The sequence below is a fragment of the Sarcophilus harrisii genome, chromosome 3 (genome assembly GCF_902635505.1).
Source record: "Sarcophilus harrisii chromosome 3, mSarHar1.11, whole genome shotgun sequence".
Classification (NCBI taxonomy): Eukaryota; Metazoa; Chordata; class Mammalia; order Dasyuromorphia; family Dasyuridae; genus Sarcophilus; species Sarcophilus harrisii.
In genome coordinates, this window is record NC_045428.1 from 596,478,014 (window position 1) to 596,501,279 (window position 23,266).

General features: G+C 39.0%; 1 long non-coding RNA gene across 1 annotated transcript; it reads left to right on the top strand.

The window, feature by feature from the left end:
* Positions 1-18,599: 18,599 nt before the first annotated feature.
* Positions 18,600-20,289, top strand: LOC100932869. Its single transcript, XR_001120804.2, has 3 exons — positions 18,600-18,692; positions 19,039-19,098; positions 20,170-20,289. It is a non-coding gene; the product is annotated as an uncharacterized LOC100932869 (long non-coding RNA).
* The last annotated feature ends 2,977 nt before the right edge of the window (positions 20,290-23,266 follow it).

Genomic DNA, 23,266 nt, shown 5'->3' on the forward strand with positions numbered 1-23,266 from the left:
TGTATAGAAGTGGTGGGGAAGGAAGCTATTGGTGGTGGGACTTGAAGTATGAAGGAATTCTTGGTTTGGGACAACTGAAATGAAGCCAGATGTGCATGATTAGCAGTGGTATTGTTAGGTCAAAGGGAAAGCATGATTTGATAGCTCTTTGGATTCTACAGAATGATTGAATCAGTTCACAATTCCACTCACAGTGTATTCATGTCTCATTTTCCCCACCTTCCAACATTTGCCATTGTTCATTTCTGGCCCATTAGCCAATCTAATAGGTATGAGGTAGTACCTCAGGACTGTAAATTTGCATTTCTCCAATAGTGAATTGGGAGTGGTTTTTTTGGATATGCCTATAAATAGCGTGATTACTTCATTTGAAAACTATTCATATCTTTTGCTCATTTATCAATTAGGGAATGGCTCTTATTTATGGCTCTTTTTTTTTTATACATTTGACTCAGTCTCTCTATATCTGAGAAATGAGGCATTCATCAGAGAAATTTGCTTCAAGATTCTTTTCTCAATTATTGTTACTAACAGTATCCCCCATCTCCATTTATTCTATTTTCTCTCTGTTTTCACCATGTCCCTCCTCAAAAGTGTTTTGCTTTGGACCCCCTCCTCCTCCAATATTGCCCTTCCTTCTATCACCCTCCCACTTCTCATTTCTCTTTCCCCTCCTACTTTTCTGCAGGGTAAGATAGATTTCTATACCCATGGTGAATGTGTATGTTCTCTCCTCTTTGAGCCGATTCTGATGAGAATAAAGTTCAGTCTTTTCCTCTCCACTATAAAAGGTGTTTTTTTTTTTTTTTTTTTTTGCCTCTTTTATAGCTGATAATTTACACCATTCCACCTCTCCCTCTTCCTTTTCCCCAGTACATTCCTCTCTCACCCTTAATTTTTTAAAAAGATATTATCCTTCATATTCAACTTACACTTAGGTCCTCTGTCTATATATAGTCCTTGTAATTGCTAAAATAATGAGAGTTCTTATGAATTACAAGTATCATCCTCCCATGTATGGATATAAATTTTATTAAGTCCCTTGTGATTACCCCCATATGCTTCTCCTAACGCCTATATTTGAAAATCAAGCTTTGGTCTTTTTGTCATGAAGGTTTTAAAATCCTTTGCTTTATTGAAATTTTGCTGGGTAGATGATTCTTGATTGTAATCCTATCTCTATTGATCTCCGAAATATCATATTTCATGCCCTCTCATCTTTTGATGTAGTAGCTGCTAAATCTTCTATTATCCAGATTGTGATTCCACTATACTTGAATTGTTTCTTTCTGGGTGCTTGCAATATTTTCTCCTTGACCTGGGTTTTCCAGAATTTGGCTATAATATTCCTAGGAGTTTTCATCTTTGGATCTCTTTCAGGTGGTGATGGTTGGATTCTTTCAATTTCTATTTGACCCTCTAATTTTAGAATATCAGGACAGTTTTCCTTGATAATTTCTTGAAGGATGATGTTTAAGCTCTTTTTTTTTTATCATAGCTTTCAGACTAGACCTATAATTTTAAAATTATCTTTCCTGAATCTATTTTTAAGTCAGTTATTTTTCCAATGAGATATTTCATATTGTTTTCTAGTTTTCATCTTTTGATTTTGCTTGATTGTTTTTTGATTTCTGATTAAATCATTAGCTTCTACTTTCTCAATTATACTTTTTAAGGAATTATTTTCTTTGGTGAGCTTTTGCATCCCTTTATCTATATGCCCAATTTTGCTTTTTAAGGCATTCTCCTCACTAGGTTTTTTGTGTTTCCTTTTGCATCATTCTTATTTTTCTTCTCAATTCCCCCCCCCCCTTCCTGCTTTCTCACTTGACTTTCAAAATCCCTTTTGAGCTCTTCCATTCTTGAGACCAATTCTTATTTTTCTTGGAGGCTTTGGATGTAGAAGCTTTGAATTTGTTGTCTTTTGAGTGTGTGTGTGATCTTCCTTGCCATTATAGTAACTTTCTATGATTAAAATCTTTTTCTGTTATTTGTTTATTAATTCTTTATCCAAGTAGGACTCTTCTTCCAGGATAGAAGATGCAATATTCCAAGGATCAGGGGTTTTATATAGCTATTTTCAGAGATCCTTTTAGGAATCTATATGTTTTCAGTTCTTCTAAGACGATGTGATCCAAGAAGTGTTTACTACTTTCTTGATGTGTGTTTGGTCTGTGAGTGACTACAAGGACTCTTTTCTACCCTGGAACCATGAGTAAATTCCTTCTTCACTCTACCTGAGTCCTACCTCAATGCTAGTAAAGAGACTGCCTTCTGACCAGCAGGTTGATCCCCCTTACTGTGGATTTTAACCTCTGAAAGCCACTGCTACTGCTGCTGCTGCCGCCACTGCTGAGTCACTGGCTCCCAATGCTAGTTTACTGCTTTCCTGGGCTCTCTCATTCTGGTGAGATAAATCTGCCGACAAAATAATCTTTGGTGTCTCTAGGTTTGGGAACCACTCCTTCTTCTGCTGCTGATTCGGAGGCCCCAGTGTTTGCTTCTGATTGTCTGGAGTCAAGGATATGCTGGAGCAGCCAGGACCATACTGCTTTCCTACCCTGGTACAACAGACCTTTCCCATTGACCTTCTAAGTTGTCTCTGGTTGGGAAATTGTTATATTCCCTCTTTCTGTGGGTACTGATGCTCTAAACTTTGTTTAAAGTCATTATTTATAAATATTTAGGTGAATTGGGGGAGTCTTTGCCTTTACTCTGCCATCTTGGCTCCACCTCTGGAAATCAGTTTGTAATTATGTTATCGTTGAGTAGTTTTTGTGGTATATTGCTCCTAATTTGGGATTTTCTTGGCAAATATATTGGAGTGGTTTACCATTTTCTTCTTCAGCTCACTACAGATGAGGAATTGAGGGGGACAGGGTGAAGTGACTTTTCCAGAGTCACATAGCTAATAAACATCTAAGGCTAGATTTGAACTCTGGAAGATGAGTTTACCTGACTTTAGGCCCAATACTCTATCCACTAAACCACTAAATTACTAAGCTGCTCATAGTCTTTGACTCAGCAATCCCACTATGGGGCATAGACCCTAAATCAATGATAGATGTGGCTTTCATATTATTACTCTTTGTATTAGCAAAAACAAAACAAAGAAATAAAAACTTGAATAAAAAGTAATTGTGCAAGTCTTGGGGAATGGCCAATTAAAGAGTTATTGTTTTAAAATTTTAAAATTAAAATGTATATTTTTGTTAATCAATAGAAAACCCACCTTTTCTCCCTCCTACTATGCTCCCCATTGGAAAAAAAAAACACCCTACTGTTGAAAATATATTCAAACAAAACAAATTCCTGCATTGGCCATGCCCAAAATATGTCTCAATTTGCATCGAGTCTATCATCTCTCTTCAGGAAATGGATATTTGAGTATGAGCAAAAACATTTCTCTATAGTATTTTCTTAACCCTTTTTTATTTCACAGACATTTTTTAGTCAATCAACAAACATTTATTAAGCCTCTACTGTGTGCCAGGCACTGTGCCAAGCTCTGGGGATATAAAAAAAGACAAAATATAGTCCCTATCCTCAAGAGACTTTAGTATGGCAAAGCCAAAGAATCCCTTCCAGGAACATTGGTTTTAAATACATAAAATGAATTCACTGAATTACAAAGGAAACCAGTTATGTTACAATAATTATCTAAAAATAAAAACAAGCTCACAGACTCCACATTAAAAACTGCTGCTACTCTGGTGAATCAGTGGACTAGATTAGATACACGTGATATAATAATCAAAGACTTTTGCAATCTAGTGTTTTATAACCCTCCAAAGCTTCAGATAAGAACTCACTATTTGACAAAAATTGTGAAAAAACTGGAATATGACAGAAACTCAGCATAGATCTACATCTCATACCCCATACCAAAATAAGGCCCAAATGGATGCATAATTTAAGCATAAAGGGTGATACCAAAAGCAAATTAGAAGGACAAGAGATATTTCACCTATCAAATCTTTGGAGAAGGGAAGAATTTCTGGCCAAAGAAAACAAGAGAACATTATGAAATGCAAAATAAAAATACATTAAATTAAAAAGGCTTTGTAGAAGCAAAACCAACAAGGCCAAGATTAGAAGGAAAGCAGAAAACTGCAAGGAAATTTTTACAGCCAGTGTTTCTGATAAAGGCCTCATCTCATCCATCCATCCATCCATCCATCTATCTGTCTATCTCTCTATATATAGAGAGATGTCTGAATTAAATTTATAAGAATATGAGTCATTCCCCAATTGATAAATGATTAAAGGATATGAACAATTTTCAGATGAAGAAATTAAAACCATCTGTAATCATATGAAAAAATGTTCTAAACAACTATTGATTAGAGAAATGCAATTTAAAACAACTCTGAGGTACTACCTCACACTTATTGGATTGGCTAAGATGAGTGGAAAAGATAATGATACATGTTGGAGATGTGGGAAACTGGGACATTAATGCATTATTGGTAAAGTTGTGAAATGATCCAACCATTCTGGAGAGCAATTTGGAACTATACCCAAAGGACTAAAAAATTGCGCATATCCTTTGATCCAGCTGTGCCAGTACTGGGTCTATAATCCCAAAGAGATCATAAAAGAGGGAAAAGAACCCATATATACAAAAATGTTTGTAGCAACTTTTTTTGTGGTGGTAAAGAATTAGAAAATGACGCTCATCAATTAGGGTATGATTGAATAAGTTATGGTATATGAAAGTAATGGAATGTTCTATAAAAAAATTAACAGGCTGATTTTAGAAAAGACTGAAATGATTTACATGAACTGAAGCTGAACAAAACACACAGAACCAAGAAAACACTGTACACAGCAATAGCAAGATTGTGTGATTATCAATTATAACAGACTTGGGTTCTTTTCAGTGATTCAATGATCCCAATAATACCAATAAATTTTGGACAGAAAACGTCATCTGCATTCAGAGAGAGAACTAAGGAGACTAAATATAAATCAACACATGCTATGTTCACTTTTTCTCCTTTTTTCTGTTCTTTCCTCTCTCATGGTTTTTCCCTTTTGTTCTGATTTTTCTCTCCCAACAAGATTCATAAGGAAATATATAAAAATGAATATACATATATAACCAAAATGATGTTTTTTACATGTAACTAGGGAAAATAAAAATTTTAAAATAAATAAAGAATTGCTACTTTCTAAGGAGCACTGAAAATGGGAAATAAACAGAAACATAGGAAGACTTTTTGAACTAATTTAGCATGAGGAAAAGCAGTAAAATTATACATGCAATGACTAAAATAATATACACAAAGAAAGCATTCAAAGATTAAAGATTCTTAATCAAGACAATGATCACTATTACTTCATTAGACTGATTTGGAGAATACCACATATCATCTGTCTTTCATGATTGGAGTATTACACAATTTTGCTTGCCTTTTTTGTTGATTCAGGTAAGAGCAGGGATAGATTGTTTAGATATATTGTGGATAGAATGTCAAGGAAGATAGTGATACTATTTACAAAAACAGGAATGTAAAAAGGAAGGACAAGGCTATTTGGGTTAAGAAGGAGGTTCAGAGAACCTCCATTTCTTGAGGAATCATAATTTACCTCTACCATCCCTATCATCACATCATCTTTTGAGTTCTCATAGCTTTTGCCCTAATTCTTGCCCTGATCCTCTGAAAATCCTAGCTATCAGCCTTTAACTCCTATCCCTCACCTCCCCAATAAACTTTCTACCTCTATATCTTTATTCCCTAATCTTCAAACCTTTTGATTTTGTTCTTATTTCCTAAAATTTCATTCTCAACTGCTCACCCTTACATCCCTCTAAGCCCCAAATTAGGAGAGCAAGATATATTTCACTTATCAAATCTTTGGAGAAGAGAGTAATTTCTGGCCAAAGAAGAACAAAAGAACATTATGAAATGCAAAATGGACAATTTTGATTAATTAAACGAAAAAGTTTTTGCAGAAACAAAACCAATACAGCCAAGATTAGAAGGGAAGCAGAAAAGTGGGAAAATATTTTTTATAGCCAATGTTTCTGACATATATAGAAAATTGAGTCAAATTTATAAGATTACAAGTCTAATCTAACTTTCAAACAAGTATCCATTTTTACCTTGAGTTATGCAACTGTCTGATTTGTCATTCCCTGAGCCCATCCTAATCATTGCAAATAATATTCCCCAAACAATTGCTGGAGATCATATATCCCCTTTGGTCATTTCTAGCCTAAGGTTCACAAAACTCCAGCCCATGCCATGAACCTCGTTTCCATTCCCCTCCTTGATAGACCCATCCTCACCTCTCCCTCAACCCCTGAAGCCATTCCATACCTGTACTTCCCAGTATTTGAGAATCTCCCGTACTTTTCCTACTCTGAATTATCGTGGTGCATTTGAAGGGTCTTAAGTGTTCACTCAAAAACTTTTTCTTTCTGGTTGTTTGTGCTGGCATCTGTGTTCGGTCCATTGCTTTAATCTCAATTAACCTGGGCAACTGTCATGGAACACCCAGACTTTCTAACCCCCACCCTGCCAGGACAGAATTCTTAGTTCAGAGATCCAAGAGAGAGACGGGCTTAGAAAGACTTGAGCATTAAGAAGAAAGGGAGAGAAATGGAAACTTCCATTGCAGATCCTTAGAGAAAAACGCAGAGAGAAACCCTTCACAGAGAAGCCTTTAAATCCCAACAGTGTAGAGGCAGTGAGATGTAGTGGAGAGGAGTTTGACTAATTCAAATTCAAATAATGGATCTTTGCTTTGTACCAAGCCAACCAGCCATCCCTTCAGTATACTAAAACTTGAACTATTACAGTTGATCTGATTCCTTCTTGCTTGGATGTTCCAGGAGAAAGAGATCCAAAGCTGTGAGAGTGGAGGCCATGGACCCTCTCCAACTGAGGCTGACATGTGGCCTAGGAATATGCACCTTGTTTTTTTGCTTCCACATTGGTTCTTTTATTTTAGTTGAAGGACATTGGAGATGACTATCACCTTATAATATTCAAGAGACTGAACTACCTGAGGTCTTGGAAGAAGAGTCAGTGACAGGTTTTATAATCCATCCTGAATAGAGGGATAACTTTTGGAATAGACTACTTTTATAGCTGAGACGTGCATTCTTCTAATAGTAATGCTGAATTTCAATGATACTGGATTTGGCTAATGATGAACTGGGTGAGACCCATGCTATATGGAAATTGCCTTTAGTCTGAGTGCACTATCCCTAGGGACTCTGTTGAACAGGAGAGAATATTGGAGTTGATGGAGGGGATATTTGTACTTTTGCTCTTGCTATGTTTTCAAAACATCTTTGAAAAAGCTAAAAACAAACAAAACATACAAACTATCACACATACTACGTACTGTGCCAAATGCTGGGGATAGACAAGAAAAAAAGGGTATCTCTCCTTAGATATATTACAATTTATTAAATACAGATATGGATATATATAATTTGAGACCAGTGAGACCATTAATGATGGGAAGTAGGAAAATCAAAAAAATCTTCTGATAGGATCTGTACCCTGGATTGAGCTTTGAAGGAAGGTGAGAATTCACAAAATTGAGAGGATGAAAGACAAAAAGGAGGCAGAGGAAGTAGGGAAGAGGGGAGAGGAAAAGAAAAAAGGAGAAGAAAAAGACTAAGGAAGAAAAAAAAGAAAGAAAAAATGTAAGGAAGGAAGGAAAGGAGAGGAGAGGAAAGAAGGAAGGAAGGAAAGGAAAGAAAAGGAAGGAAAGAAGGAAGTGAGGAAAAGAGAAAGGAAGGAAGAAAAAAAGAAGGAAGGAGGGAAGGAAGGAGAAAGAAAGAATGAAAGAACGAAGAATGAAAGAAAGAGGACAGAGAAGGAAGGAGGGAAGGAAAGGAGGAAAAAAGGAAGGGAAGAGGGAGAGAGAAAGGGAGGAAGAAAAGAAGGGAAAGAAGAAAGAAAGTATAGGTTCAGCCAAGGTATTTATGGGAAATGTAGAGTTCAGGGAATAGCAGGTAGATAAGTTGGGCTAAATTGTTGGGAAGGTAGGAGAATATAAGCTATGGCTGTAAAGGTAGATGGGAGACAAATGGAAGAGGGATGTTCTTGCCCAGCTGAGGAGCTCGTGTTGTTATTCTGAAACAAATAGACTGCCACTAAAAGTCTTAAGCAGGAGGTTGACATGGGCAGACTTGTTCCATCCTATTTGTGTATATATATATGTATATAATTTTGCATACATATGCATCTGTATACATGTGTATATCGATGTATATACATTGTATGAATACATGTGCACACATATGTATGTATGTGATATGTGTGTCAGTCTCTAATCATTCGTTAGCACCTACTATATGTTAGACATTCTACAAAGCACTGGGGATTTAACTATAGGCAAAGGACCCTCTCAGAACACTGAGGGATTCACATTCTGATGGGAGGACGGTGTAAACAACCACGAACAAGCAAGCTCTAAAGAAGATAAAATGGAAATACTCACCAGAAAGAGAGAATTAGAATTAGGATTTCAAAAGCCTTCTGGTAGAAAAGAGTATTTTAACTGAGATTTGAAGGAAGCCAAGAGGTAGAGATCAGTCAGTCATTCAGCAAAGACTTATTAACTCCCTACTTTGTACTAAGAAGAGGAGAGGGAACACTCCAGATGTGGAGGATCAGCTGATGGCAACATCCAGAGCTGAGAGATGGATGGTCTTGTTTAAGAAATAAAAAGGAGGACAGTGTCACGGTATTGAAGAGTAAGTGGTAGTGTATAAGGTGTAAGAAGATTGGAAAGGTGTATGGGGAGGGGGGAGCAGGTCAGGAAGGGCTTTGAATACCAACCAGAGCATTTTGTATTTAATCTTGGAGGCAATAGGGAGCCACTGCAGTTTTTTGAGTAGGGGAGAGAGGGAGGTGAGGTAATCTGACCGGATTGCTTTAGTGGCTGAATGGAGAATTAGGAAAAGTCTTGAGGCAGGCAATGACTATTGTAATAATTCAGGTATGAGGTGATGAAGATCTGCACCAAATGGGGGGACAGTGTCAGGAGAAAAGGGGGTATATTGAAGAGATGTTGCAAAGGTGAAATTGATAGATCTTGGCCATAGCTAATTTTAATTGGCATTAGCTTAAAATGGGGAGCCTGGTATTGTTCTACGACAGAACTCAATGTAATTGCTTCTTGTTATGGGGGGAGAAACTGAGTTCTTCCATGGACAGGTTAAATCACTTAAAGTTCCACAGCTAGTCCTTTACAGACCAGCTTCTTGAACCCCATGTGGGGTCTCGCAACTGAATTTAGAAGTTGTAAAATTGTGATTTATTATCGGTGAATAAACATTCACTCTGTTTACCTATTTTATATACCAAAGTACCTAGAGTTACGTAAAGATTTATTGGGCAAAAATGGGTCTCAAATGGAAAAAGTTTAAAGTCAAAATTTACAGGAATCGAATGGGATTCAAGGCTGATAATTTGCTCAACACCTCCACCCCACCACCAAGCTCCCAACCCCAGCTCAGAATTCCATCCAGCTCCTAAGTGGCCTTTGACATGATTCCAACACTGTCTTGAACCTCAAATGTTTTTTTTTCCTCGTCTTTCTATCTTTCTAGTCAGGATCACCTCAAAGATAAAAGAGCCATCTTCCTTTCATTAGACTGTTGGTTCCCTGATGCTTTTTTTTCTCCTGTCAAGATAAAGACACTAGTGACATCCAAGGATGTCATTACTATTGAAGGGCTAGGGGAACTAATTCATGCACTCACAGGACCTGAAAAGAAACAGGTTATGTCTCATTAGAGAGGAATAGACAGTGGAAAACCTATAAAGGAGATCAGTCAATCAACGGATTTTTTTGAGCACTCTGTTCCAGGAGCAATGTTAAGCCCTAGAGAAGCAAGCAAAGAAGAAGGACATTTATAGAGCACCTAATATTTGCCAGCATTGTGCTAAGTGCTTTATAAATATTACCATTTTACAGCTGAGGAAACTGAGACACAAAGATGCTGAAAAACCTCAATTTGGTCCTGTAGATAAAAAGTACTAGCTCTTTCTGAAACCTAGTTTCCCCTTGATGGCACAGCATTCCTATCACCCTAGACTCATTTCTCATTTTTCTAAGCTCACTGATTGAAGTGGGGGAATTAGAATATCCCTTGCTCTCAATTGTCCTTTCCCAGTTCCCCTCCTCCTCATTCCCTCAGTAATCTCTCTTCCTTTGAAATTCATGCTGTTAATATCTAGTACTCAATAAAAATTCTGGTAGCTGTTGTCAAAAGCCTTCCCTTGCTTCCTCAGTGCACTCAGAAGTTCTCTTTCCTTCCTGACTCTACTTGCATACTAGAGCACTTCAATATATACATTGATTCTTGCCCAAATATTCTAAGCACTCAATTCCTCCACTTACTTTACTCCTACAAATAGTCTTCTGCCCTACCTTAGCCATATATTAAAATGGTCATTATTTACAAATCTGTCATCTATATCTTCAAGAATTCTGAAGTCCCTCTTTGTTTCTATCTTTCCTTGCAAAACCCTAGTTTTCATTCAAATTGGGATTCCCAATCACTTTACCCCTTGATTCTTTCCCAGTTCATCTTTCCAATGTGGTCATTATTTCCTCTGCTCCCCATCTTGACCATTTGGTGAACCAATTTACACTATTATTGTTTTTTGAGTTATTATTCTTATCATATTATCAATTAATTCTAGCCAAGCTTTAAAAGTTGCCTTTACACCTACACATGTGCTGAGTGAAGATAGTGAAAATCACACAACTGTACTACCTGAATCCATAATAGATTTATGTTATGTAACCTCAACTAGATCCTCACCGCTGCTTTGGCAATCCTATTCTACTCCTTAATCAAATTTCTCTCTCCCTCCCCACAGAGGCTCTTTCACTTCTTTTCATCCCTCCATCCTTCATTTCCCCCACTTTCACAGCTGAGGACCTTGCCTCATATATTACCAAAAAAAAAAAAAAAAAAAAATCGAAGTTATTCACCATGAGTTTTTTCTCTTTCCTTGTTCCTCATCTCCTATCACTCAACTATCTCCTTTTATTCTTTTCTCCTTCACTTCTTTTTCATATGATGAGGTGACCTTTCTCCTTATCAAAGCTCCAACTGTTCAACCAATAACATTCCATCCCATATCCTTTAACAGATTGCCTTTTGTTATACCCTCTTAAATACTCATTTATTTTCAATTCTTCCCTCATTACTGGCTCATTTCCTACTGTTTACAAACATACCCCTGTCTGCTCTATTCTGAAAAAAATACTCATTTGATATTTCCATCATTGCTAATTATAGTCATACTTTTTCTGCCTTTTATGGCTAAACTCTTTGAAAAAGTTGTCAACAAATAGGTGCTTCCATTTTCCCTCCTCACACTCTCTTCTTAACCTTTTACAATCTGGCTTCCAACCTTATCCACCAAAAAGGCACTCTTCCAGGGTTCTAATAATCTCATTAAAATTTGTGGCCTTTTCTCAGTCCTCATTCTCTTCAGTCTCTTTGCAGTCTTTAACACTGTGGATCTTTCTCTCCTCAACACTTTTTTCTCTCTCAATTTTTGAGACACTCATTCTCTTCTGATTCTCTTCCTACTTCTTTCTCCTTTCCTTCTTTCCCAGGATTCTTCTCCCAATGATGCCCTCTAATCATCCCTCAGGGCTCTGTCCTGGATCCTTTTCTTTGCTCCCTCTGTACTTCTTCACTTGATGTTATTATCAACCCCTCTCCTTTTCTTCCCCCTCCCTGGCCTGGATTTAATTACCATCTTTATGCTGATGATAACCAACCTACTTATCCTGCCACACACTCTCCGTTGACCTCCAGTCTCACATCTCCAACTGCCTTTAAGACATCTGGATGTTCAAGAGACGTCTTAAACCAAAACAGAACTCATTATTTTTCCCTCATTTATCTTCCCTATCACTCTAAAGTAACGTTTCTTAAACTATGTCTTGTGACCTCATAGAGGGTTACATATGGGTGGGTCATGAAATTATGATTATCAGTAAATCTTTGGTTTATATATCTATTACATATATATGATGTGATTTAAAAAAAACAAAAAACAAAAAAAAACCTCTCAGGCAAAAAGAGATGGAAAAAGTTTAAGGAGCTCTGCCACAGAGGTCAACAGCAGTCTCCCAGTCCCTCAGGCTCCCAATTGGACTCTTCACTCTCTCTTCCCCATTGCCCCACTCCCACCCCCAGTCACATCATCCAAGTTGCGGCTAAGATCTATGTGATCTTTGCAGCATCTCTCCAATATGACCCCTTCTCTCCTCTGACATGACCACCATCCCGATGCAGAATTCCATCACCTCACACACATATTATTACAATAGTCACTGGTAGGTCTGCTTGTTTCAAGTCTGTCCCCACTCCAATTCCTTCCTCATTCAGCCATTAAAATAATTTTCTTAAAGTGTAAATTTCATCACGTCTCTTCTCTACTCAACAAACTCCATTAGGTCCATATTGCTTCTGGGATCAAATACAAAATGCTGTTTAATATTCAAAACCCTCCATAATTTATTTCCTTCTATCTCTCTATACCTTGATACCCGATGGATATTTTTCAATCTAGTTGATATTGGCTTTCTAGCTGTTATATGAATAATATGCTCCAGCATGCCTTGTAACTGGACATTTTCTCTAGTTGTTCCCACATATTTGGATCCTTTTTCTCTTTAATCTCAATCTCCCAGGCTTCTTTTGAGTCCTAATTAAAATCCCCATTCTACAGAAAGTCCTCTCTAAGCCCTCTTAATTCCAGTGCCTGCCTTCTCTTAATTATTTCCTAGTTATCCAACATATTGCTTTTTCTTATCTATTTGCCTGTGCCCATTAAGAGAAAGGACTGTCTTTTGCCTCTTTTTATATTTACAATGTTTAGTTCAGTATCTGGCATACACTAGGTGCTTAACAAATGTTTGTCTATTGATTGATAGAAATGGCATTTAAATCCTTTATACCAGGGTCCCTGGCACAAAGTTTCCAAGCATAGGGACTGTCTTGGACTGTCTTGGACTGTCTTTTTCCCCCCGATCATTTCTAATTACTTTAAATTTCAAGTGTATTTTTTTCTAACTTTGCACATTTGCTTTTCTTTTTCAAATACTTCATATGGGCTTTGCAGACCCTCCACACTTCAGTGGCTAAGCCATTAACAGAAGGTGTGACTTCAGCAAACATAGTTAGGCTGATACACCCATAAGAAACAGCTGTTCACAGGGACTGAGCCCACGTTTAAATTTAGCAGGACATCAGAGCTCATCCGTTGGCACAGGCACTGTAAAGCCTAGGTCAGTTCCATGCCATCTTGGGCAATGGGGGATATTAGAAGAGGCTTCCTGGTCAACAAACCCGAGAGAACTCATGTTTATGACTTGGCATCTGTGGCTGGAAGAAAAACATGGGGCAACTCCCCAAACAAGAGGGGACCTTACTCCAGGGAAGAGCAGATGAATGTTTAGATCTAGTATCCTGTTATGGTAGTCATGGTAGGTGAAGGAAGTAGGTGATTAATGATATGGTGTGGTGGATCTGTCAGCCCTGGGCACCAAACATGCTCAGGTTGGGACATTTGGGTCTGGGAGTTGAGCTTAAAGAAGCTTAGAAAGTCTGAGAAATGGGAAAATCAGCAACCAGCGGGAAAGACTCTTGCTTGGTCCTAAGAGAGCCCACATTTACTGAGTATGGTGGTGTCTGTTTTTGAACTCTGCTTCTTAGGAGGATCTCGAAATCAACAGTTCTAGATTTCAGTGGGCTAAACCTTTGGGATGCCCTAGTAAGGATATTGAGCCCCAAAGATGCCCAGAGAAGACTAAACCGACCCAGGTTGGAAACACAGCAGGTCAGAATTATGTTTGGAGAGATATCAGATCTGTGGGTCTCCCCTGAACATCCAACCTTGACAAATCCCCTGAACATCCAACCTTGACAAAATGGGGAGACTCGGTTTTTGTTAAGCCCAAATCTCTGGGAAATCTGACAGAGGTAAGACCTTCCTCTTGGTAGGGTTGAATTCTGAGTGCAGAGCCAGGAATTCTGTCCCAACCTTTACCCTCAGAATGACTTGGGAGAAAGTTGTGAAGTCTTCTTGAGTCTCAGTTTCCCCCTCTATAAAATGAGAGTGCTGGCCTTGATAGCCTCTCAATAATAACGATAACAGCTGGCGGTTACAGATCACACTAAGGTTTGTTGAGTGCTTCATGTATTATCATCTGGTCCTAAGGATGGCCTTTTGAGGTAAGGGCTACTATTGAGGAAATGGAGGCTGAGACATTATAGAATGGCTAGGCCTGAATCACACAAGCAGTTAGTGTGTGAGATGGCTTGGAGCTCAGGTGGTCCTCACGCCAGCTCTGTCCACTGACCCATCTCCACCTGCTGGGAGAGCTCCCAGACTGACTTCCAAGATCTGCTCTCATTGTCAGACTGGGATCTCTCTCCAGATCTGGCCCAGACACAAAACACCTATTTGGTGGCCAAGCCAGCCCAGGAACCACAAGCTTGGTCCCAAGGGGGTGTTTGCCTTGTTTTAGGAACCACACGTCCCCTGCCTCCCAGGCCATCCTCTCTCTCCACTCCCCCCACTCCTGCCTCTGTGACCCGTGTTTCCCGTCCTGTGCCAAGGCCTGTTTGTGTTCCTGTGTGCCCTGTTCTACCTGCTTCAGGCCCGGAATTTCCTGCAAGCGGGGATGAGCTACACCCTGGAAATTAACTACTATCTGACATGGGCGGGCATTTTCCTCTTCATGACGGGTGGGGACAAGTGCAGAGCTCCCTCCGGGATAAAGCTGGGGCAGGGACAGAGCAGGGCTGGGGGGTGGGGAAGAGGCTGCCACATTGAATGGGGATGGACTTTGTTGTCAGATTAAGGAAGGGGGACAAGAGGCCGAGAACGGTGGTCCAGGGATGGCGTGGAGGCGGGAGTGGAAAGGAGACAAATGTGTACAGAACTATTTCGCTTTAAACTAGTGTAGTTTTAAGCTACAATACTTTGAGGACATCATTTATAAGTATACATATATGCAAATGTGCTATAAACATATAGATAGGTGCATGTGTATGGCAGTATATAGATCTATATGTGTAATGTGTATGTGTGTTCATGTATATTGAGCATACACATCATATACATTCTAAACTTAAACATCCCAGAATTAGCATTTCCACATTTACAGAAGAATTCAAGAGAACTATATAAGAAACTATGAAACTCCATTTCATGCTGTTTAAGTGTTTTTGATAATGCACATTAATAAATTGTATTTTATTACTTTCAAAATTACCTTCTTTGCTTGTGCTTCCTTCAACAACTCTGTGCATATATATTATATAAAATATCGACACTCTTATTAATGTAAAAACCAAGATAAAAAAATTGTGAAAAAAATGAGCAATCTATAAACAGTCAAATGGCTTTTCCTGCACCTTGAGTTTATCCCATCACTGTTGGGCCAGTGGTCATTGCTCTGTTGGGTGATCATTGCTTTGATCACATGCTTAAAGCTTTCGAAATTGTTTTACTTTATAATATGGTTGCCAGTGCATAAATTGTTCTCGTGGTTCTACTCACCTCATGGCCTCAGTTTATATTACTAAGGAACCTCTGAGAGGGTTGCTTTTGTTATATTTTGTGGTACAATAATATTACATTAAAAACTACAATTTTTTAGCCCTTCTCCAACTGATGTATAACCCTTCAAATTCACATTCCAATTCCTTCTGTCTTTCCTACCTCTCTCCATCCCTTCTTTCTCTTTCTTTTCTTCCTCCCTCCCTCCCTCCCTCCCTCCCTTCCTCCCTCCCTCTTTCCCTTCCTCCCTTCCTTCCTCTTTCCCTCCCTCTCTCCCTCCTTCCTTCCTTTCCTCCCTCCTTTCCTTCCTTCCTTCCTTCCTTCCTTCCTTCCTTCCTTCCTTCCTTCCTTCCTTCCTTCCTTCCTCTCCCTCCCTTCTTTTTCTCCGTCCCTCTTCCCCTTCCTTTCCCCTGCCCCTCCCCCACCTCCTTTCCCTCCCTCTCCTCCTTCCTTTTCCCCTTCCCTCTCCCCACCTCTCTCCCTCCTTCTCCTCTTCCTCTTTGAATGCCTTCTCTTCCTTGAAGAATTAGTTCAGACATAATCTCATGAAAGTTCTCCCTGATCCCCCCAGAGTCTTCCTTCCCACCTCAAACTTGTCTGGATTCATGTTGTCTTGACCACTAGAATGACAGCTCTATGAGCATAGAAACTGTCTTGGTGCTCACTCTTTGTGATTCATGGTGGGTAATTCATGTTTAATAAATAGCAAGCCAGAAGGAATGCCAGGAGTTAGCTCCCTTCATTTTACAGAGAAAAGGGGGAGGCCCTGTATGGAGGTCCATACAGGCAATCAGTAGCAGATATTGCCACCCACTGAAATCTTTCTCCAGTTGAAATCTAGTTCAGGTGCCATCTCACCCCTGGAGCCTTTTCTGGACTCCCCCATCGAAAATGAGCTTTCCTTTCTCAGTTCCAAGAGCTGTTTGACAGAATCACATATTGTGCACAAGCTTTGTGGGTGTTTCTAGCACATCCCTCAGTAGATTGGACACTTCTTGAAAGCAGGGGATTGTATCACTGTTCTCTCAGTTTCAATTCTTTCTTTTTGCAATCCATCCTCCATGTAGTTGCCAAAGTAACTTTCCTTGAGGGAAATATTTGTTGTGATTGAAACTTAACAAAAAGATAAATCAAAGCAGGCTTCTCTGAGTAAATTTATGATTTATTAGTAGGATCACTAAGTACCAATAAAGAAGGTCTCTCGAACCAAAAGACCCCAAATTGATGGTGGAATAATTTTTATTGTCATAGAACAAAACAAAAATAACACCATTGGTTATGATCTCACAACCAATTTTTGTTTTGTTTTGTGGTAACAATAAGGTGTTAGGAAATTGTGATTGGTTACATTTATAAAGCGGCACAAAGTACCCATGGGAAGAATGGCTACTTCTTTCTGTTCTAAAGAATGCTGTTCTGAATGTGCAGGGTCCAGCTGCATCCATAGACACTGGACAGCAGCAGCAGATTTGAAGGCACTGAGGCAGAAGATAAAGCCACCTGAAATTTCAAGATGGACCTTAGGATGGGCAACGGTCATCTTGTTTTGATCTCAGGGATGACCACAAGATATCCCTTAGCTTTGCAGAGATTGAAATCGTGTGAAATAACAAACTTCCCTCAGTGGGCATGATTGCTGAGATCACAATTCCCAAGCTCAGAGTTTCTCTCCCAATTAGCAGTGATTGTGAGAGAGGTATCGCTTATACATCCAGCCTCAGAGAGAGAGACTAAACTCTTGAATTTATGAACTGCTTTGCCCAGAGAGGAAAAGGATTACCTAGAGTACAGAATATGATTCCAGAATAAAATCGCCTATGGAGTGGAATAAAATATAACAAACAAGATGTAACAACAGAATATAATACAAACATATTTATAAATACATATATAAATATATATTTAATATTAATTTTATTAATTTAATATTAGATATAAATCATTTAAAATATGAAACATAAACATAAATTTATTAAATAGAAATTAATTTAATATTAAATTTAAAAATAAATATATAAAGAAATATAAATATGTATTAAATATAAACAAATATAAATATATATTTATATATTATTTATATATAAATAAATATATAAAATATATCTATAAATAATATAAATATAATGAATATAAAATACCAAATCAATATCTACTCTTTCAATAGCATTCACTCCCCTACTCAAACTCCTGTGGCTTCCTCTTACTCTTAGGATTAGAAAGAACTTCTTCTCTTGGGTATTTAAATTTCTTAGTAATGGTGACTTCATCTTATCTTTTCTCTCCACTTATACAATATTCCCTTCTGGAAACTCTACAATGCAGCCATAATGCAGCCATATTTTCCAACTCACTGTTTCTCACACACAACATTTCTCTTCCTGTTTCCATTCCTTAATGGTAGCTGAAATGTTCTCCTTGTCTTGGAACCCACAGCTTCCTTCAAGTTTTAGCTCAGGGACCCCACCTTGTGGGAAAGACCCCTTCGCCTTCCATTTGCTCATACCTTTCCCTTTGAGGTTGACTTGTATGATCTCGATCTCATTGATTTGTGTCTTTTATATTTCTATATATTCCCTCATTGTCTCCCTTGTCAGAATATAAACCCCTTGAGGGTAAGGACATTTTCACTTGGGTCTTTGTCTTTCACTTTCGGTTTAGGATGATAGGATTTGGGGTGGGAGGGGATATTCTGTGTTATATATGGGGAAACCGAGGTTTAGAGAAGCTACATCACACAAATATCAAAGCCAGGAGGTACTTAACTATCCTGAATCATGGGGGACCGGTGTTCAGTCCTGTCTGTATGCCCAAAGCCATTGTGATTATCATCCCTCAAAGAGTATAGGGAATCATGAGAGGAACCCCAAAGGAGGACCAAAGTTGCTCCAGACCAACATTTACCTCCCTCTCGACTCTTCTCTGGTCTTAATTCTCTAAGTCTCCCCCTATTCCATGAGCCACAGGGTGGGAGGAACCATCTCCTTGGTAACATTCTGTTCTCCTAGGTGATGGGCAAGTCCAATCCTAGACTTTCTGTGGTCAGTCCCATATTCCCAACAGAAGAGGTTGGAGAGAGAGGGTCCCCAGTCCAAGAGGGCAGGAGAAGCAATGAGCTTGCAGGAGGTGGTGGGGGGAGATGTGGAGGGAAGGAGGAAGGTTGGGGACTGAGTGGAGGAATATAGGGGCATTATCAGGGAAAACAATTCTAGGGAGGGATGATGGAAAAGAAGGAATACTCAGAGTTAGAGGGTGGGGGAAAGAGGAGGAAAGGAATAAAGAAAGGTCATGAGAAACAGGTCAATGGAGGTCTTAAGGAAGAAGAGATTAAGAAAGGCCTCAAGGGACAGAGGGAAGCTGTACTGAAGGGGCAAGGGCACTGAATGGCAGAAAGCTGGTGGGGTTGGGGATGGTGGTGTCTAGGATTGGATAAGGGTACTGGAGAAGTGACCTCTGACTCTACCTTATCCAGAATGTCACCGTGGCCATGGCAGTGATCACCATCTTTGCCTCCATTTACTTCTTCCACAAGGTGAGGGGAGATTGGGAAGCAAAGGGATTTAAGTGTCTTGGGAATGCATCGCTCACCCAATGGCTCTCTTGTTTTCTTCCTTCCTTCCTATGTGTTTATGCCTCCCTATTTCCCTCTATCTCTAGGTGTCTTGCTTCTCTATCTTGAGTCCTTTCTGCCATTGGATTTGCCATTTAAAATTTACTTTAGTTTCCTCATCTATAAACAAGGGATGTGGAGTTGATGCCTTTGAAACTTTTCTCCAGCTCAAACTCCATGATCCTGTGACCCAATACATGTGCAGAGTGGCAGGGACCTAAGAGATCCCTTAAATCCAAGCCCTTCATTTGAGACTTAGGCTTAGTGAGAAGAGACTTAACCAACCCATTGGTAAGAGCATGTTTCTCTTCTATTCAAAATCCTTTTAAGGGCCTTGTTTAAAGAAAAAGAAAGTTTAAGATTTTAGTCCTAGCATTCAAAGCTCTTTTTAATTTCAGCAGTCTGAATGATGTCATCTCAGAGCCATTTGATTCCATTGGACTGAACCACTGTGACTCCATTCTCCTCTTCCCATCTTCTTTGGAACCTTTGATCACACCATTCCCTGTAGTTGAACTAGCCTCCTTTTTTCACCCCACTTCCTGCCTCAACCCTATAATTTATTTAATTAAATCTTTCCCATCCTTCAAAGACTAACTCAGGAGCCACCTCTTCTAGGAAGCCTCCCTAATCATTGCACCTCACCACACACTTCCTATGGATCCCCAGATTGAAGAAACTTATCTCCTCAAACATTTTAGAAGCCCCTTGACTCCCATCACATTATATCTTATATTTAGGTACCATAAGTCACTCATTAGACTGTCAACACCTCGAGGACAAAACCTGTTTTTCATTTCTGAATCTTCAGCGTTGAGAATGGACAACCTTGCACCTATATAGCCGCTGACTGTGACAATGACTCAAGACCAAGGTTGCAAAGACAGATAGGCAGGAGAAATAGGAGCTGCTGGCTATCAGCCTGGTGTTTTTGATTACACTGTCTCCCTGGGTCTCTGTCAACTGCTCTCTTTATCTCTGTCTCACTCCCAGGCCCAGAAATGAGAAGACCTTGGGACCCTTAGACATGAAGACCACACTTCTGCCTTGAATAACCACTCTGGCCTCTTGGACTAAATAAATGTGACGGGCCTATCCCGCCTGCTTCCTGCACTCCTTTCCTTATAGACTTATCCCCCCCCCCCCCCCCAAGCTTCCCCTGAGAAGTGTGTGTACCTGTGTGTATGTGTATATGGGGGGTGAGTTGGTGGGGATTTGAGGGAAAGTATCCCAAGGGGATCTGGAGATAAGGTCCCTTAGCCCGGATCCTTGGGGGTGGAGGTGGGGTGGTGCATTCAGAAAGGGTAAGAACTTGGATCCAGGTAGCAGACACCCAGGTGTCAAAAAGTCATGGTTAATGCTATATTTAATTTTCTTGAACTATTGCTGTCCCCCTGTGGCCATTCAGGGTATGTAGCCAATATCTCCTTGGTCATTGGGAGGAGGGAGAAAAAGGGAAACACACACACACACACACACACACACACACACACACACATACAAAGGGAGGCAAAGAGCAGATGAAATACAGAGTGGAGAGGGGCTACGACCCCCCTTCCCCCAATGGTGAAAGGAGTTCTAAGACAATGAGATGATTCAGACCAGTTCCAATGATACTTGTGATGAAGAGAGTCATCTATACCCAGAGAGGACTGTGGGAGTAGAATGTGGTTCACAACATAGCATTTTCATTCTTTTTGTTGTTGTTTGCTTTCATTTTATTTTTTCTCATTTTTTTCAGTTTGAGTTGATTTTTCTTGTGCAGCAAAATAATTTGGATTTAACACATTTTTTTTTTTTTTTTACCATGTTTGACATAAATTGGATTACTTGCCATCTAGGGGAGGGGATGGGGAAGGGTTAATGTTGAAAAATTATCCGTGCATATCTTTTGAAAATTAAAAAAAGCTTTAATTAAAAAAAGAAGCAGTTCTAAAAGTTGGGAGGAAACTTAGAGGTCATCTAGTTCAATCTCATTTTGCAGATGAGAAGGAGGACCAGAGAGATTGAAGAGCTCATTGGAAAGTCACAAAGTAGAGACAAACTTAGAACGGAGGCTTCCTGATTTCATTGGGAGCTTTTTTTGAGACAGCACTGTGTTGCCTCCTAGGGGTAAAAGTGAAAGGAACTTGGTGGACCATCCAGGTCCATTCCTGGGAAGGTTTAGGAGGGGCTAGCTTACGTTAAGAAAATTGTCACTACTTTGCTATTCTCAATAGTACAACCATTCAGGCCTGCTCTGAAAGAGAAGGAACTGATTGTGTTTGATACAAATCAAAGCATTCTCTCTCTCTCTCTCTCTCTGTTTTTGTCTCTCTGTCTTTCTGTTTCTCTCACTCTTTCTCTTTAACTTAATTTTTCTTGAGGTTTTTTATTTTCATTAGGGTGGGAGATCAATGTTTTCTTTTATAACTTGACTTTTATGGAAATGATTTTCATAACTTCACATGTAGTTTCTTAATTTGGAGTGTGGCTAAGAGAGAGAACCTAGAACTCAAAAATCTTTTTTTTTTCTTGGTAAGGTATTGTTTCTTTCTTTCTTTTTTTTTTTTTCAGTTAAAGCTTTTATTTTCAAAATATATACATGGATGATTTTCAACATTCACCCTTACAAAACCTTGTGTTTCAACTTCCTTCCCTCCTTTCCCCCCACCCTCAACCCCACCCTCAGTTGGCAAGTGATCCAATACATGCCAAACATGTGCAATTCTTCTATACATATTTCCACAATTATCATACTGCACAGGAAAAATCAGATCAAAAAGGAAAAAAATGAGAAAGAAAAAAAAAGCAAGCAAAGAACAACAAAAAGAGTGAAAATACTATGTTGTGATCCACATTCAGTTCCCATAGTCCCCTCTCTGGATGTAGATGGCTGTCTTCATCACAACATCATTGGAACTGGCCTGAATCATCTCACTGTTGAAGAGAGACATATGCATCAGAATTGATCATCGAATAATCTTGCTGTTGCTGTGTATATTGATCTGATTCTGTTCATTTCACTTAGCATCAAGGACTCAAAAGTCTTAAGAAATGTAAAAAAAATATTTTGAATGTAACTAGGGAAAATATTAAAAATAAAATGTTGGTCTAAAGACTAAATACTAAACAAAAAAGAAAGAAAATTGTCATTAGCCAGTTCTACTGTTAACTGGTCTGTTCAGGAATAAAATGCTAACATTTCATTTTAATTAATTTCAACTGTTCTTCTCCATAACTCCTTGAAGTAGGTGGACTGGGAGTTATTATGGATGTTCTGCATCTGGGGAAACTGAGGCATTGCAAAGCTAAGGACTCCTCTAGGAACTTAACAGATAATGAGGTTCAGAGCTGAAGTTTGAATCCAGTTTTTCTGATGCCCAATTTGGTGTTCCTTCTATGATGGTCTGGCTCTCTGTATCATTAAGTATTGATTAAGTATTGATACGTAATGATATCATTAAGTATTCACTAAATGGTGTTTTTCACTTGTAAATTAGTCAACTGTTCCACTTCACCATGACTATGGCTTGGGACAGAGATAGAGAATAGAGACAGTAGAGTTGGTGAGAGTATGGTGGGCACCATGTTCTAGGATTAGTCAAAGGGGCAGTGGAAAGAGCATTAGCCTAGAAGACTTGGGTTCTAGTCCTATCTTTGATGCTATGTTTTAGAGAAAACTTGGATTTCAGGATCCAGAGCTGGAAAAGGCCTCCATTGACTGTCTAGTGCAATCGCTTCATTTTTTACAAATGAAGGAATTGATGCTCAGAAAAGAGAAAGGATTCACTGACAATCATACAGTAAGTGGAGAAGCATATATGAAGCCTGTTTAATACTAATGGCTTGTGGTCTACTAAAGGATATTCTTTCTACAAAACTTTTAAGAGGATGACTTTTTTTTTATTCTAAAAAGGGTAAAGGCTTTCATAGGCCTGTTCTTCCATGATCAGGCTTGACAAAGGAACATAGACTCTTATCTGACACCAGCAAGATGTTGTGGTCAAGACATTGGTAGAACTGGGGGGCATTGATAACCATCCACCTTACTGCCACACTAGTTGGAACTATTTTGAAAAAGGAAGTGGTAGTAAAGGAGTGGGGAGGT